This window comes from Gobius niger (assembly GCF_951799975.1).
Source record: "Gobius niger genome assembly, chromosome: 11".
NCBI lineage: Eukaryota > Metazoa > Chordata > Actinopteri > Gobiiformes > Gobiidae > Gobius > Gobius niger.
The window spans coordinates 8,338,851-8,354,681 of NC_136862.1; the positions used below are offsets into that span (position 1 = coordinate 8,338,851).

A 15,831-nucleotide genomic window follows, 5' to 3' on the forward strand; every position below is an offset into this window, starting at 1 on the left:
GCTTTGTTGAGTCATAGCAATGGAGCAGTACGTGAGCTAACCACTGGGGACACTACTGCACACAGCTCAACAGGTGAAGCAGAACAAATGGCTAAACTTGAAAAAAAAAAACGTTATCTGAACCAATTGCAAACAAAACCCATCACTGCGTTACCTCCTCCTCTTGACTATACCTCAGTAAGTGTGGTGTAAAAAACATTGCGAGTGGCGCCATATTGTTTTGGTCCCAGCTCTTCATCTCCTGTTTGGGTTAATTGTCCAGCGCCCTCTGGTGGCAATTTTCAATAATTCAGGATTCAAGATTTTTTATTTGTCAAACCATGTGAATGATTTGAAATGATCTTTCGCTCATCCTTGATTGTGGAGTGGCGGTGGGGGGGAGCGCAGGGAGTTCAGCTTCCCAATGGCCTTGTGTATGATATTGTTCTTCAGTCGACTGGAACTGGACCGTAGATTCCGCAGTCTCCTCCCTCAAGGCATTGCTTTGAAGAGACTGTGTGATGGCTGTTGACTGTTAGAGGAGCATGCTGGACCCGCGGTCTTCGAAAGTCCACCACAATCTCTTTTGTCTTCTCCACATTTAGAGAGAGATTGTTCTGTGTGCACCACGTGGTCAGACTGCTCATCTCGCTCCTGTAGTTTGACTCGTCTCTGTTGCTCCACCACTGTTGTGTCGTCTGCAAACTTGATGAAGAGTTTTGAGTTGTACTTTGGAGTGCAGTCATGGGTCAGCAGAGTGAAAAGGAGGGGGCTCAGCAAACAGCCTTGGGGAGCCCCTGTGTTCAGTGTGATGGTTCCGGAGGACTTGCCGCCGACACGTACAGCATGATGGACATAAATATAAATGTGTGGAAGCATACGTGCAGCAACAGTAACTACGCTTGTAACACACTGATCTGTATTTACACATGAAATGGGAGCATAAATGAAGCTTTAGGTGTCACTGTGCACGTTGTTGAAAATGCAGTTAATACCATGATGTGTGAGAGACTTAAAACATAATTTGACCAACCAATTATAACTGCGTCCACTAGGGATAGTGTTCTTGTTGTGCCAGTCCACTGCATAAATTTTGTGCAGATGCAATCTAGTCCATGGCTACAATCCGGTGTGGCTCATTTACATACAGTACATACAGGGTGTGTCATCCAGCATAAAATAAAATAATTCTTCTTTTGCACCAGGATGTGTTTCAGTCAGAATTTATGCAATGAGTTTTAATTTGCCGAAATGATGAACGTCTATGTTGTCTCAGTAGCGGAGTCTCAGATTCAGTTATTCAGTTATTGTTTGGGCCTATTTGGTTTGTGTCTAATAAGAGAGTAGAGTTGCAAATTGCATGTTTTGTTTGTGCCTCATTCCCGATGTGTTTGTTTGCTGTGGGTCGATTTTGGAAATATGATATATGGAAGTCTTAAAAACTTGCAAGGTAACTGTCTGGTTTTAATATTAACCAATACATGAATTGATTGATAAACTTAAGTGACGATAATCCCTGCAATTTTGTATATCTTTGGGTAAATAAATGCTACTACTACTTGAACAATTGTAAAGCCCTGTAAGATATTTTTTTTTAAATTGCTGCAAGGTCAAAAAAAAAAAAAAAAAAAAAAAAACTGTACTTCTGTATCAGCAGAAAGTCTCTGGAACACTTTGAAGTAAAAGTAAGATTGCATAACCTTATGTTTCTAATGTGCTTGTTTGTGTTGGGAATGTGTTGCTCGTTAGCGTCGAATAATGCGGCTAAACATATCAGCATTATTTCCCATGATTCTCTTTGCTCCGTGCTCTCAGAGGGAGGACTTGTGCTGAGCGTGCATGTTCTATTCCGACACTGCCGCGCTACACACTCAACACATTCGGGCACTTTTCACAGTATCACGCCTGGGACCCCCGCATCAGTATAAGTCATGGAGATACCGGCTCAGTGCGTTGCTCAAAGGCAAAAGACACACATGCGTTGTAGAAGCAGAAAATGTAATAATCCCTTGAAGGGCAATTCTGTACAGCGACCCGGCCAAACATACACAACAGAACAGACAAGTAAGTGCAACATCAGTTCACAGGCTTCACAGTGGTCCAGTGAGACCCATTAAAAACACAAACCCTTAGTTTGAATTTAAAACTGGTCGCAGAAAGGATAAATGATTCTGAAGAGCGATTTCTGCCCAGTAGCAGAAATCTAGCCCTGAAACACAAGGAAAACCCATAAGGAATATGATGAAACCTGATCACCAACTTGACACTGAAAGGCGCATTACAATTCCACGCACTGGTGATTTTGTGCAGTCCTCTTTAAAAATCTAAAAATAAATACATGAAATTTTGTTTTGTTGTCTTCACGAGGACGTGAAACAGGCCTCAACTCTGACAAGGTTCAAATCCAGGCTGAAAACAGTTCTTTTTACCGATGCATATGACTGAAAGTATTTTATCTGCACTCTCGCCTTTTACTGTAATTGATTAATTTTATGTTGATGTTTTTTATTGATTCTATTTGTTTTCTTGTATTTATGCAACTGTGAAGCACTTTGAATTGCCTTGTGTATGAATTGTGCTCTACAAATAAACTTGCCTTGCCTTGCCTTGCCTTGTTTGTTTGTCTGTACATACATTGTTTATTGTTATTTTCCTTTACGTTTTTGATTTCTAAAGATAAGATAAGACTCTCACTCAGGATGTGCAGAATAGACAGGATTTGTGCAAACAATTAAATGGTAAATAGAGGTGTCTTATATACAGTGACTACTTAAAACTGTAAGGGGCAAAAAGCGTAAACAATAAAAAATAAAATAAACAGACTATAATAAAACAAATGTCCGTATTAGCAGTGCAGGCCTACAGTCATAGTGCAAGTGGTTGATAAAGTGACGTAGATAAAGTGACGTAGATAAAGTGACGTAGATAAAGTGACGTAGATAAAGTGACGTAGATAAAGTGACGTAGGTAAAGTGACGTAGATAAAGTGGCGCTGATACAGAGATTATTGCACGTAGTTTTGGCAAATAGACTGTACATGATTGTAAAGTAACAGCTAACAGCAGTGGGGATGAAGGCCCTGCGGCAGCGCTCCTTCTTGCACTGAGGGTGTCTCAGTCTGCCATTGAAAGAGCTGCTCAGCTCCTCTACAGTCCCGTGCAGTGGGTGGGACGTGTTGTCCATGATGGAGGTGAGCTTGGCTATTACCCTCCTGTCCATCACCTCCTCCACAGAGTCCAGCTTGTCCAGTCTCTTCTTGTCCCACTCTGTGCTGCCCGGGGCCCAGCACACGGCAGCGTAGTGGAGAGCAGAGGCTTCCACAGAGTCATAAACAGTTCTGAGCAGAGGCCTGCTCACTCTGAAGGTCTCCTCATGAGGTGAAGGCGAATTTGGCCCATCTTGTACAGACAAGACTAACTTTATACTTTAAAACGTCCTGCTTGCAAAATGCTGTTGGGCCTGTGCACTGGTATTTATAATTTACTCCAAAAAATCACCATAGAAAAAAGGTATTTGACTCACATACTCACATACACCTTTTTTGTTGTCAGCAGTGAGTGCAAGCAGTAAAAAAAAGAAAAGAAAGTAGTGAATGTAGTTTTGGTCAAGGTTGAAAAACAGAAAAAAACCTTCACAAAAGAGAGCGAAGAAGAGCATTTTTTAGCTCTTGAGTCTTAGACATAATACAATTCTAGAACTACTCAAACATGAATGATTTCTTTTTGGTGTATCTGACTTTCCAACACAAAGCGTTCCTCAACCGCAGCGTAAACTGTGTGTACAGTTGCACGCTGAAAGCGACTGGAACAGCTTGTATCAAACATGGCACGCAATCTTGTACATCTAGTGTTGATTCTGTTCCTTTTTCGGTGGAATTAATTGGACTGTCGTTGTGAAATGTGCTGCAGCTCTGATCTACAGTAAGAAGCCCCGACAGTGACTCTACGCTGGCTTGGTGAGGGCTTAGGGTCCTCCTCCACCACTAGACTCATTTGCATACGGAAATGAAGCTGTCCAGAAGAGCACGGGGGAGATGTTTTAAGCAAATACTAAATTTAGTTGTGGGAGTAATTCCATTCACTACATGTCTCTTCTTCTCTCCGCAGTGTTATCTTCACAAAGGACCTAATCTGAAACTCCGTCTGTCAGCTCGAAATAGACCTGACCCGCAAGATCATTTATTTCCCATTAGACGTGTTATTAAGGGAATGCAAGATGATGGCTGTGTGTGGTGATTCCATCCCAATTTAGACAATGGGGTATTGTTAGTTTAAGCTTTCGTTTTTTTTTTTGACAAAGTATAGAAAGGATTTGAGGCGAGTGTTCGTCCAAAATGTCCATATCAGGGCAATTTTAATTTAGCTTCATCAAGGAGCCATTGTTTTTTGTTTTCTCTGCAGCATTTCAATAGTCGAGGCTGAACACGGTTAGATTATTTGTTTACATAAGCTTTTAAGGCTGTAATGAATCAAAACGCTCATTTATGGTACTGAGCACATCTTGATGAGGAGTTCTTCAATGACTGAGAGCTTACACAGACATTTTGATGAGGAGGTTATTTGCTTTGGTTATTTAGAATATATATAGACATTTCATATGGATTTGACTTTACCTCAACAATAAACTTGATATAGCACAATCAATAACGACAGATAATGCCCTGTTTTCTATGTTTTTACTAAGAAAATGCAAACCATGTCTCCTGGTTATTTATGGTCTTTTCACTGGGTGAGAGTAAAGGTGATAATAATTGCCAGAAAAAATGCTACTGTTGCTGTGCTGTACAGTGCTGCCAGTATACAAACTTTTCATAGTGAACACTTGTCATTCATTCTGCATTTAAAGGTGAATTATGCAACTTTTTATGTGGAGAAAAAAAGTTGATATTTGTGAGTATTTTACCACTGGCTGTATGAGTGGTTAGAATGGCATCTTTACTTTCCATCACGGGGGGCTCTAGGATTCTCCAGGATCACTTTCTATCGATTTTCTAGAGACAGGGTCTGTCAGCAGTGAAATCTTTCCAAACAATTGATCCTGGAGCGTCCTAGAGACCACTGTGAGGGAAAGTAAAAGCACCATGCTGACCACTCATACTCAATATCAACTTTTAAAAAGTTGCATAATTCACCTTTAAATGCAGTATGAATGACACATTTCTAGTATTCACTATGAAAAGTTTGTATACTGACAGCACAGAAACAGTAGTATATACATATTTTTTGGCAGATATTATCACCTTTACAACCTTTGTTGTTGATTGTGCCAATTCAAGTATATTTTTGAAGTAAAGTCAAATCCATATGAAATGTCTATATTATAAATAACCAAAGCAATGTCCTTCTCATCAAGACTTGCTCAGTACCATAAATGAACACTCATACAGCCAGTGGTCAAATACGATGCCTTAATGCTTTTCATTTTTTTCCTGCTTAATAATATTTTATATGTGAAAATATGGGCTTTGGGTAACGCTTTATATTCACGGGTATATTAATAATGCATTAATACTCATTAGTAATTAATAGGCCAGAATAATATGTTTGTAAAGATATTAATAGGCTGCTTATCATATTATTATCTATTAACTATTGTATGAATAATATGAATAATATGCTTATTCATGGCCTACCTTAATCCTAACCCAAAACCCTAACCCCTCACCCTTTTTACTAATGCTTATGAATTCTTTACACGCACTCCTTGATATAAAGCGATACAAGACTGTCTTTTCATTGGAAATGTATTTTGCTTTTTTGACACAGCAGCCTTGATATTTTTTACTATATCTTATAGCAATGGGTAATTATGATAATAGACCATGTAGTTATACATCATGACAGCAGAAGGCACAAACTGGCCTCTGCTGCTGCATTAAAATGAGAAACGTTCCAAAATTTAAAATGTCTGGACTATAAAACACATGGTGGAGCTATGTGGGTTTCTCCGAATGAATCATATCGGAGTGTGGGCGGGTGTTTTAAGTCTGTAAAACAGATGGATGCGCAGGATTATTGAAACACGTGCAAATTAAACAAGGATAATGAGGATATAACTTTACAATCTGGCTCTCACCAAGCTCCTTTACAGTAGCTCTGGTTCAGGCACTTCATTACCTTCTGTGTCCAATATACAAAACTTCTAAGAAACATATTTTAAGTGCAATTTGCCGCTATTGTACTTCTATGAAATTCAACACGGTCAGCGCTCTGTTTACAGTGAGTGCCGTCCGAGAACATGATGCACCGTCGGAGCCAGTGCCGCCATTTGTCACTGTCCCGCGCAGTGTGGGGACTAAAACAGCTGCGATATCGTACAGAATCTGATAGTGGGCCAAGTACTTTTGCACTGCGCTCTTGATTGCGATTAACCGTAATAGAAATGGTTGACGAGTTATCTTCCAATCTGCTACCCCATTCTCCAACCCCCGCCAGAGAACGAGCATTAGACCCTCTCCTATAAGCCCGAGTATTTATCAAACTGATAGTGTGTGGAGATAAAGTTTCGAGCTGTAAAATGCTCCTGAACTTTTGGGATCCATGCGTGACTCATACGCTGTATAGCCTCGCAAGCTACGTCTGATTGAACCATTTATCATAATGACAACGCGCCCACAGCTAGCTATAGGCAGCTCCGGTGTCAGCTCCCAGCAGTGATCCATAAGACTTAAAATGATGTATTGTGATTGAGGCAAATAAGCTGGTAGCGGTGTAAACCAATGAGGATCAACAGTGTGACCATTATTGGGGCAAAGAGGCAAAGTTGTTAGCGCCCTTGTCTCGCAGCAATAAACTGTGTGGGATTTCTGTCCAAATAATGCATGTTCTTACTGTGTTTAATGGATTTTACCATCCTACTAAAGCAGAGTATGGTAAAGGTAAGGGCCCAGGAGCCACATGTGGCCCTTTAAGCTTTAACATTAGGTTCACAAAGCATTAAAACCTGATTTAAAGCGATAACCACCGCTAAAAACTAACCCCAAACTTTGATTCACTGGCTTAACAGAGTGATCAGCCTGGTTCACACAGACTGGGTGTGTGTGCGTGTAGTTGAAGCTTTAAACTGTATTTGTAAATTGTGTGGGTTTTACAATACTAAATCTATTGTATATTGTAGGAGGTACGAGGCAGGTAGGTAGGAGGCAGATACGGTTTGTATTATTGCTCGGGCACTAGGATTTTTTCTCTAACAAACATGTAAACAAAAATCTGTATTGTGTAATATGAAAGAAAGAAAGAGACAAGGGAAGAAAATGGAAAAGAAGGGGCGAAAGAAAGCAAAGAATGTGGGAGAAAGGGGAAAAAAATCATTGATTTATCTTGGGGTTTTTTCTTAATATGTGGTGGTTGGTGTGTTGTTTTTTTCTTTCTCTCCGCGCTCTCACTGGTTTCGCCCACCAATTTATAGACTCGAATGCTCATACTGACAATGGAGCTGTGTATTTGCAAGATGCAATGCTATATACAAAATAAAAAATAAGAAAAAAAAAACAGCTATTGGCCAGGCCCTTATTTGTTGAAACCCAATTGGACTCTATCAATATTACGTGCAAAATAAAGGCGTAATAATCATCCAGGTACACTTAACTATAAAAATGGACAAAGATGCTCAAATTCTTGTAGTTTTTTGATGAAGGCAACTTTAAAGGGATGTTTCAGGATTTTTGACATAGGGCCTCATTTCCTAGTTAGTTGTAAGTGTTGTTGATTTCTGGAGATTTTTTTTTTTTTTTTTTCATGCAGTCCTTATATGTGAAGAGTTTACTGGTGCTAGGCTAGTGCATGTCTATGGTAACTAGTAGCCTGCATTAAAAACAGTCTGACCCAAGCACAATGCACTTGGGGCAAATCACTTATAACTACAGACTACCGATATAAATGTCTGTGTTGACTGAATACTTTATTAAGTATAACCATTTTGCATTTAAAATAACTTATATTTGAGCAGCATCAGCTTCCTGGTTGTAAGCTACACAGTGTTACCGGGTCTACAGTAGTTTGTTTACCTGCGCCGGCATTACTACACGTGGAATTCACAAAAGGAGCTTTCTACAAATCAGATATGGTAACGTTTGGAGGACTACCCCATGATTTTGAAGAGGTTTTTAATGCAGGCTACTAGTTACCAAAGACATGCGCTAGCCTAGCACTAGCCTAGCACCACTAAACTCTTCAAATATAAGGACCGCATGGATAAAAATATCTCCAGAAATCAACAAGACTCTGGGTAACTCTGGAAAGTAGGCCCTATGTCAAAAATCCTCAAATATCCCTTTAATAACATTTCTACCCACACATCACACAGCACATTTTGTACTTTTTATTGCAAGCCTCACTCATGTTTGACACTACCTAATGTTGCTATGGCAGGTGCAAAGTGTGTCAATCTATTACCCTGTCAGCCTCCCTGCCGACCACATCACTCACACGGCCCTATGACACCTCTGTGTTGTGTCAGGTTGAGCCATTGCAAACTCTAACCTCTAAAAAAACAGCTGTGAAGATGTGAGGTGTTGGTCCATAAATAGTGATGGGATTTATGGCGGATGTAAGGGAGCCCAGTCTTTGGGATCCATTTATTTCGAAAGAGCCACTAAAAACCGGCTCCCTTTTCCCCCCAGAGTTAGGGTTACTGCATAAAATGTCTGTTCAAAGTTTGATTTTTAAACAAAAGACATAAACTATTGCAAACTGATTCACTTTATTATTCATTATCGGCCAGTAATTTATTCAAAATGGCATAAATACAGAGGGCAATGCGTCATAGGTGTGGCCTAGCCGAGGAGGAAGGAAAACCTTTTATGGAATCACAATTTTAAACTCTTTTTGCACACCAATAAAGTCATGCCAAAATCACAGCAAATTGTTCAGTAAGAGTGAAAAACATTAGCTTCATTAGCTCCCTGGTTAGAATTGTCAGTTATTTCAAGTATTTATGGTTTGTTGAACCACTTTGCTCCTCTCCATGTCTCTGTATCTTTATTTAGTAGAAACATATATTCATAATTCAGCATTTGGTAAAGTAATGGTGGAGAAACAGGAGGAAGTTCAGTTTTACCCCTTTGTTTCCACCCTCCGGCTGCTTCGAACATGACCATATGGGCAATTCCAAAGATGCCGTCTGTATCTATTGATTGTCAAATATCGACAAAGTAGAAAAAACATCTACATGAAACCTCTTTGTACCCAGTTTAAACAAAGCCTTGAATCTTGACTATAGGATACTTTAAGCAACAAACTAAAGAAACTTAATATGATGCGTAAAACTAGGACATTTATCTTTGAAATAAACCAGGCCGTTGAATGGGAATAGAAAAGCCATTGAAGTGAATGACAAAAGCAAGAACAAACCTTTCAGTGTTTTAGGGCTGTATAGGATGTGAATATCGGATACAAGACAGAACAAGAATTGTATTGGCAGTGTAAGCCGCTGTTCCCATAACATACAACTGGGCTCTGTGTTTTTTATCAATTACTCACTGAGGAAAATAGTGTAGCTCACAGAAAGACAAAAGAGAAAGGAAGGACAATTTCAACATTGTTTGTTGGACTTAATGGTCCTATTTATGGTTCGTGCTTTAAATTTTGCACAAAAACGTTGAGTAACCGGACTAAGGGAGGGCTATGAGTAAATGCAGGCTTGAAAGTTGACAGCCAAATAAAAGTATCCACGACAAACCAGTCAAGGCACTTGGTAATGACAGTGCTGCATGGTGGGAGTCATCAGTTGCCATCAGTGGAGTGAGAGAGTGATTCAGCGCTGATGGAGCCTATTGACCAGTGGGGGTGTGCTCAGTGGCTGTACAACAGTTCATTATGGAGATAAATGGTGCAGTGTGTGTGTGTGTCCACAGGCGTGTCCGGCCTGTTGTCTCTGATGAGGAGTTTGTGTTCACTGATTGCACCAGAGTAAAGACAGCCCTGGCGTTGTAAAGGGCAGTGCAGTAAAATGCTATGTCCTATACTTGGATCAATGAGTTAAAAATGATATCATGAGTCGTTTCCATTATGGCTCAATACTGATGCCTAACCACGATTGATAGGAGACTGTTGCTAACGGTTTGTACACTTTACTCCTTCTTTTGTGGTTTGTAGACAGTTTGCAATGAGTTGGTGGTTTGGTGCAATAATCCAGGGTTTACGCGGGACATTAATGAATGAATGAATAACTTTATTGTCATTAAACAATTGTACAACGAAATTGCCTAGATCAGATGTTGGGTTAAAGCATTTAAAGTCAGTAAATGAAAATTAAGGCCTTAAAGGGACTATACGGAGTTAAAATTATGTATTTTCCTCCCCCTACATGTTCCAGCAATGTCCTAAGGTGTAGAATGAACCCAGACCTATTTGCCACAACTGCCTCTAAAATCCTGTACTGTCACTCAAAAAGTTGTAACTTCGGGTCCGAAGTGTCGTCATGCACGAGCATACAGAAGGTGCAGTTACACATTTGACCTGATGGGGCAGTAGTGAGTATAAAATGGCCAACTTGCATCCAGCCCCTTTAAATGCCATTGAAAAGCATTCAATTGGATTCAAACTGGCATTAAATCAAAAATACAGAAATTACAACACATTCGGCTGATGTTTTGGCTGAAATTGTACACGCTTATTTACTCAAGAGTTGTCTGTTGTTTCCCTTTACATAGATGTTTTGCGTTTGTGGCAATGGAAAATGTAGTATTGGGGCATTAAAATGGCATGAAAAAGCATTAAACTTGACTTGCTGCTGCCTGTTTAAACCCTGAATACTCAGTGTAATAAAACATGTATATTCAGCACGAAAACTATCATAAAGGACACAATATTTCTTCAATATTTAGTCCACACATTCAACGGCAACTCGCCACCACTTGTGATTCACTGTAAAAATATGCAATGCGCCATCCTCAGCCTCATTGTGTTTCTAGGCCAGTGAGTGCAGACCATCCCACCAGCAGCACGTATCTGACAAAGGACTCCGTCTGGCTTCCAAACGGAATTTCCTTTTTTAACGGCGAGTCTCTGCGAGGTCATGGCATTGTTGTGCTGTTTACACACGTATACACACACACTCACCAGAAGGTTGACTGTGGGGATTCGGCGCACATGCAGTCTCTTACACCCAATTTACTGGGAGAATGTTGCGGCTGTGGGCAAGGCTGAAAATGGTTCCAAAACTCCTGTCTCTTTTATCAATGTAGTTTTAAAATGGTTTTGGGAATAGCCAAACATGTAATGTGCACAGAACAGAACCCCTGACCAAGAAATAGGAATCCCTGCACACTGCATGCTGGTTGTCACACTGCACTGGTTAAATTTAAATTAAAGGCCAAAAGCTATTGTTACACAGAAAAGAAAGTATGCTTGCTGAGGGTGAACGTCTTAGCTGTAATTCAATTCAATGCATGTTTGTACTTCAAACAGAAGAGCAGCTTGAAAATCAAACATGAGGCACATTTCAATCAATGAAAAATAGAAAGCGAATGCAGTGTCAAAGTGTCAGACAGCAGTGAATCAGGAGATGGACAATCGTCCCCTGGCAACCCCTGTCCTTAGATCCTCCATCTTGGCGGACAAAAACACAGAAAAACCTCAAGGCGAACCACACTGATGTGGGGTTTAGATGTGCTACAGATGTGACCGGAGTCTATGCACAGCTTGGAGTGAGGACTGCGGAGCTAACATCAAGTCCTTGCTGGAGCTTTATGAACCTCCAGGGTTCAATCTCTGGGTCTTTCTGTGTTGAGTTTGCATTGTATCTCCAAGATTGAGTGAATTTCCCTTTGACCCCTCTTAATAGGGTTCGTGCCAATTGCGCCAATTCTTGGGGGGTGTTTTTGCCGGCCAAAATATATTTCCGACTGTCACGATTCCTTCTCCTTCACCCTCATTTCATGGAGGTCGCAACAGAGCGTGTCCTTTTGTGATAAGTAGTGATTCATAATTCAGCGTGACAGCATTCGTAGTGCAGGATTCACTGTTTTCTCTCACGCTTGCGCTCACAATTGATAGAAACCCATTCTGCACCGACGGACAGAGCCGAGAGCAGCAACAGGCAATGGAGGGAGTGCAGCACGGTGTGTAGCAGAGGTGCCGGGACTAATCAGAAGCAAAGGCATGTACCCGTGCACAGTTTGAATATTATTGTAACTACTAGCTGAGACCCGGCCTTTGGCCGGGCCTCGCTAGTCTCCACATTTGATATTCTGAGATTATGAGTGATTACAAAGAAATGTCCAACCCGTCACACAGTTCAGCTGTAGACCAGTGGTTCCCAACCCATTCCAAAAACTGTGGCCACTACAAATGTGTAAAATAATGAATGCTAAAAATAATGTCAAACAAACTGCAATTGGAGTGTTTGATGCACCCGCGCTCCTTTCTTATAAACTACATCGACAATATTTTCGCTAAACTCAGGGAATAGAATTCAAGAGACAGTGGAATAATTATGGATAAATATTAGGGGTTCAGCTCTAACGGTTTGGGTCACGGTGCAGGACCCGTGGTTTGGTGCATCACGGTAGTTTACAATCAAAAAAATAATGAGTAGGTTTTGAACTGAAATAGCCTAATGATCGTTGTTAGACAGTATTTATAACCTTACAAAAAAATTGGCAATGCGTTCAAAGCTGCTTTAGAATAAAATGTACCTCTGGGCTCACAATACGTGAAAGCAAAATAGAAAACAAATGGTACAGCAGCAAAGTAAAAAAAAAAGAAAAAAAACTACGCAGTGCAGGCCATGCGCTCGTTAAGTAGTAGTTTCAATTTCGCTTTTACGCACACGGAGGAGAAATCAGTCGGAGCAGCGCGTTTGATTAGAGGCTCGTGTTTGAGCAGGTTTTGGGCAATGTTTAGCGTGTACTGGTTTTTCGGAGACAAAGCTTTGGAGACGTATATGGGCAGGATTGGATGTGACGCATTTGTCTGCGTCTCTAACATTACGCAGCCCTGGATGTAAAATGAACCACAGCCTCGGTCACTGCAGGAGAGACTTAAACAAAGACACGCAGATGTGTTTTGGAGGATGTAACTGTACCTGTGCGGAGCGTCTGCAGGTTTGCGGTGAGTGACAAAGACACACATCGCCCTGGTTGGATGCGCGCGCACACATACACGCGCGCACACACACACACACGCACGCGCGCGCGCGCGCGCACACACACACATACGCACACACCGCCCTGTTTTGATGCGCGCACGCGCACGGCAGCACCAACCACGCACACACTCAGTACTGTCGCCAGGCTTCCTGGTGTTCCCAAACGGTCTCCCATCCCAGTCCTAACCAGGCACTTCCCTGCTTAGCTTCAAAGTCGGTATGGGAAATAAACATGGCGGCGCCCAGGCAGCGGCCATTGAGATAGCGTTTTCTATAATAGATTGTAATTTGCATGAACTCCGACAATACTGCAAACGAGAATGGGAGCTATTTTATCGGTTTTATCTAAGCTTACTATCTGTACTCGCCTGATTCTTGACTTCTTAACAGATTCCGGGCAGGACGCGATTATTCTAACAACTCTCAGCAGCACACAACAGTGCAGAACAATATTTGTGGCCAAGCATAATAATTATACCATTCAGATAATAATAGTCAGACAATCCTCCAGGTAAACTTACAAATATATTCCTATTCTGCTGCCTCCTAAGAACTTGACCTGAAAGTAAACTTAGTTGAGAAATGTGCAGCAAGAATCGGTGCCGCACTCCAAATACAGCTGCCAAAAGGTCAAGAACATCAACGTCTTATGAGCTGAGAAGGATTATGAAACGTAACAGTCTCTCCCTGAGGTCTCTCACTCAAAGGGAAGTGAAATTAGCAGCGTGAATTGGAAGTTTAGAGGAGAGCTTAACCTGTCTGCTGGAGTTATGGCACTCTGTAATGGTGTCACATGCAGTTATGAACTTTACAGTGGGATCGCCTTGGCAAGTCACGCTGGTTAGACTTAAGCGTGTGGCTAGTATGCAATATTGAAGAACTGATCTGCTCTAAAGAGCGATGGTGGCTCAGGTGGAAGTGGAGTAAAACTTTAACCAAGGTGTGATCTCAGCTCTGACTCGGATATTATTGTGTCTAAAGGTGAGATATTTTCAATTTGTCTCTGTGTGAATGTGAAGAAAGCGTAGAGGGTGTTGGCACAGTTTCTGTCAGCCAGGCCAGCGCAACATATCAAGTGTGGGAGTGGATTTATAAAGATCTGCAAAATCAAGCCATTATGAAGAATTGCTACATTTACCAAAAAAACGTCACCTCCAAAAAAGGTTAATCACTTTTAGCTTTGATTACAACACATTTGCTGTGGCGTGGTTTCAATAAGCTTCTGCAATGTCAAAAGATACAGTTTTGCGTTATACTTTTACCATGATCTTGTGTTGATGATGGGAGTGTGACCACTGCGCAAAGCCTTCTCCAGCACATCCAAAAGATTCTCAATGGGGTTAAGATCTGGACTCTGTGGCGGCCTCCTGGCATTGTCATCTTGGAATATAAATTAATAGATGTAATAAACTGCTCATTCTTTGAGCTCATAGTGTTGCTGTTGCTTTTCGGTCAGGCAGTGTACGTGCAATATGTTTGGGCATGCTTTTACATCATTTCTTTTCTAAACAGAACTTTGTGTCAAAACAAGTAAGACATTTTATCGCTCAACATTGACGCTTTTTGGCGTCTGCTGAATGATGTTGCTATGTTTCCATACATCACAGGTAAAAAATCATCATGGCCATAGAACAGAGGTCACTAAACGGCGGACCTCAGTCCGGCTCCGGACCTATGCGCCAACCCATCCGGACCCGAACCTTGGATCCGAATTTTGGACCCGACCCTGAATCCCCTCAGAGGAGCGGCTGCGTGATATGCTTTCTCCCTCTCTCTCCCTCTCTGACTGCAGCAGACCAGTTAACTACAGCTCAGATGAACAGAAAGAAGAAAGTCCTACATTCGAGGTCCATGATGCTTTTTAGACTTCTAGAAACGGATTCAGAATGAAAAATAAAGCAAAGGACATCCTAATTAAATATGTGTCTGTTTCTCGATCGGCAGCGAGCAGGTCAGAACCAGGACCAAACCAGGACTAAACCAGGAGGAAGCCAGGACTAAGCAGGGCTCTGTGTGTTAAACTGAGCAAAGAGGAGAAACAGAGCAAAAAAAAAAAAGCAATAACAGGACTCAATTAATTGCATTACTTTCAAATCACAGTAATACATCTTCCTAATCCCTGCTTTTGTCTATCCGAGTCTATCCAGGTTGATATCATGTGTTTTATGAAGTTGCACCATCCTCTTTTAAATGAACTATTCTAATACAAAAACATTCCTCGGTGCATTCTGAGCTGTTTGGTTTTGTATGCAAGCATATGTGAGCTCTTAGTTTGGTGACATAAGCGCTGCACAGCCATCCGAAAACCATCCGACCATCATCATTTATTGATGAAAGCACATTTTCTACAACCTCCGCCACCCACACAATATCATCAGGACAAACCCACGTGTCCCTGGGCCCAACCTGTTCCATACTTTACAATAGCAAAGTCAACCAAGGGCATGTGTCATATCTCCAAAGGCCATTCATTATTAACAAGGCCATTCAGCGGAGCTAACTTATCGGTCAGGTTAATGTCAATTCTACCACACAGAAAGTACATTTAGACATTAAATATTGTGTCACTCTCAAGCCTGTAGGTGCAAAAATAACAAATAAAACATTAGCCAACATTACATTTAATAAATATAGTATGAGACTGTGATGGGTGCATGGAATCACATTCTAATCCTGTCCACAAAAAGTGTCCATGAAGTCTTTTTATATTAAATTAAGTTCATATTCTGTTTGGCTTCCTCTCAAGAGCTCAAGATATTGAAA

General features: G+C 41.1%; 2 protein-coding genes across 2 annotated transcripts in view; both read left to right on the forward strand.

The window, feature by feature from the left end:
* Positions 1-13,348, forward strand: part of clmpa (CXADR like membrane protein a) — a 358,126-nt gene extending 344,778 nt beyond the window's left edge. The window contains exon 8 of the mRNA XM_079565669.1: positions 13,330-13,348. The gene's annotated coding sequence lies outside the window, so the exon portion shown is untranslated. The remainder of the gene's footprint in view (positions 1-13,329) is intronic.
* opcml (opioid binding protein/cell adhesion molecule-like) overlaps positions 1-15,831 on the forward strand; it is a 409,365-nt gene that overhangs the window by 4,187 nt on the left and 389,347 nt on the right. The gene's annotated exons all lie outside the window — the stretch shown is intronic.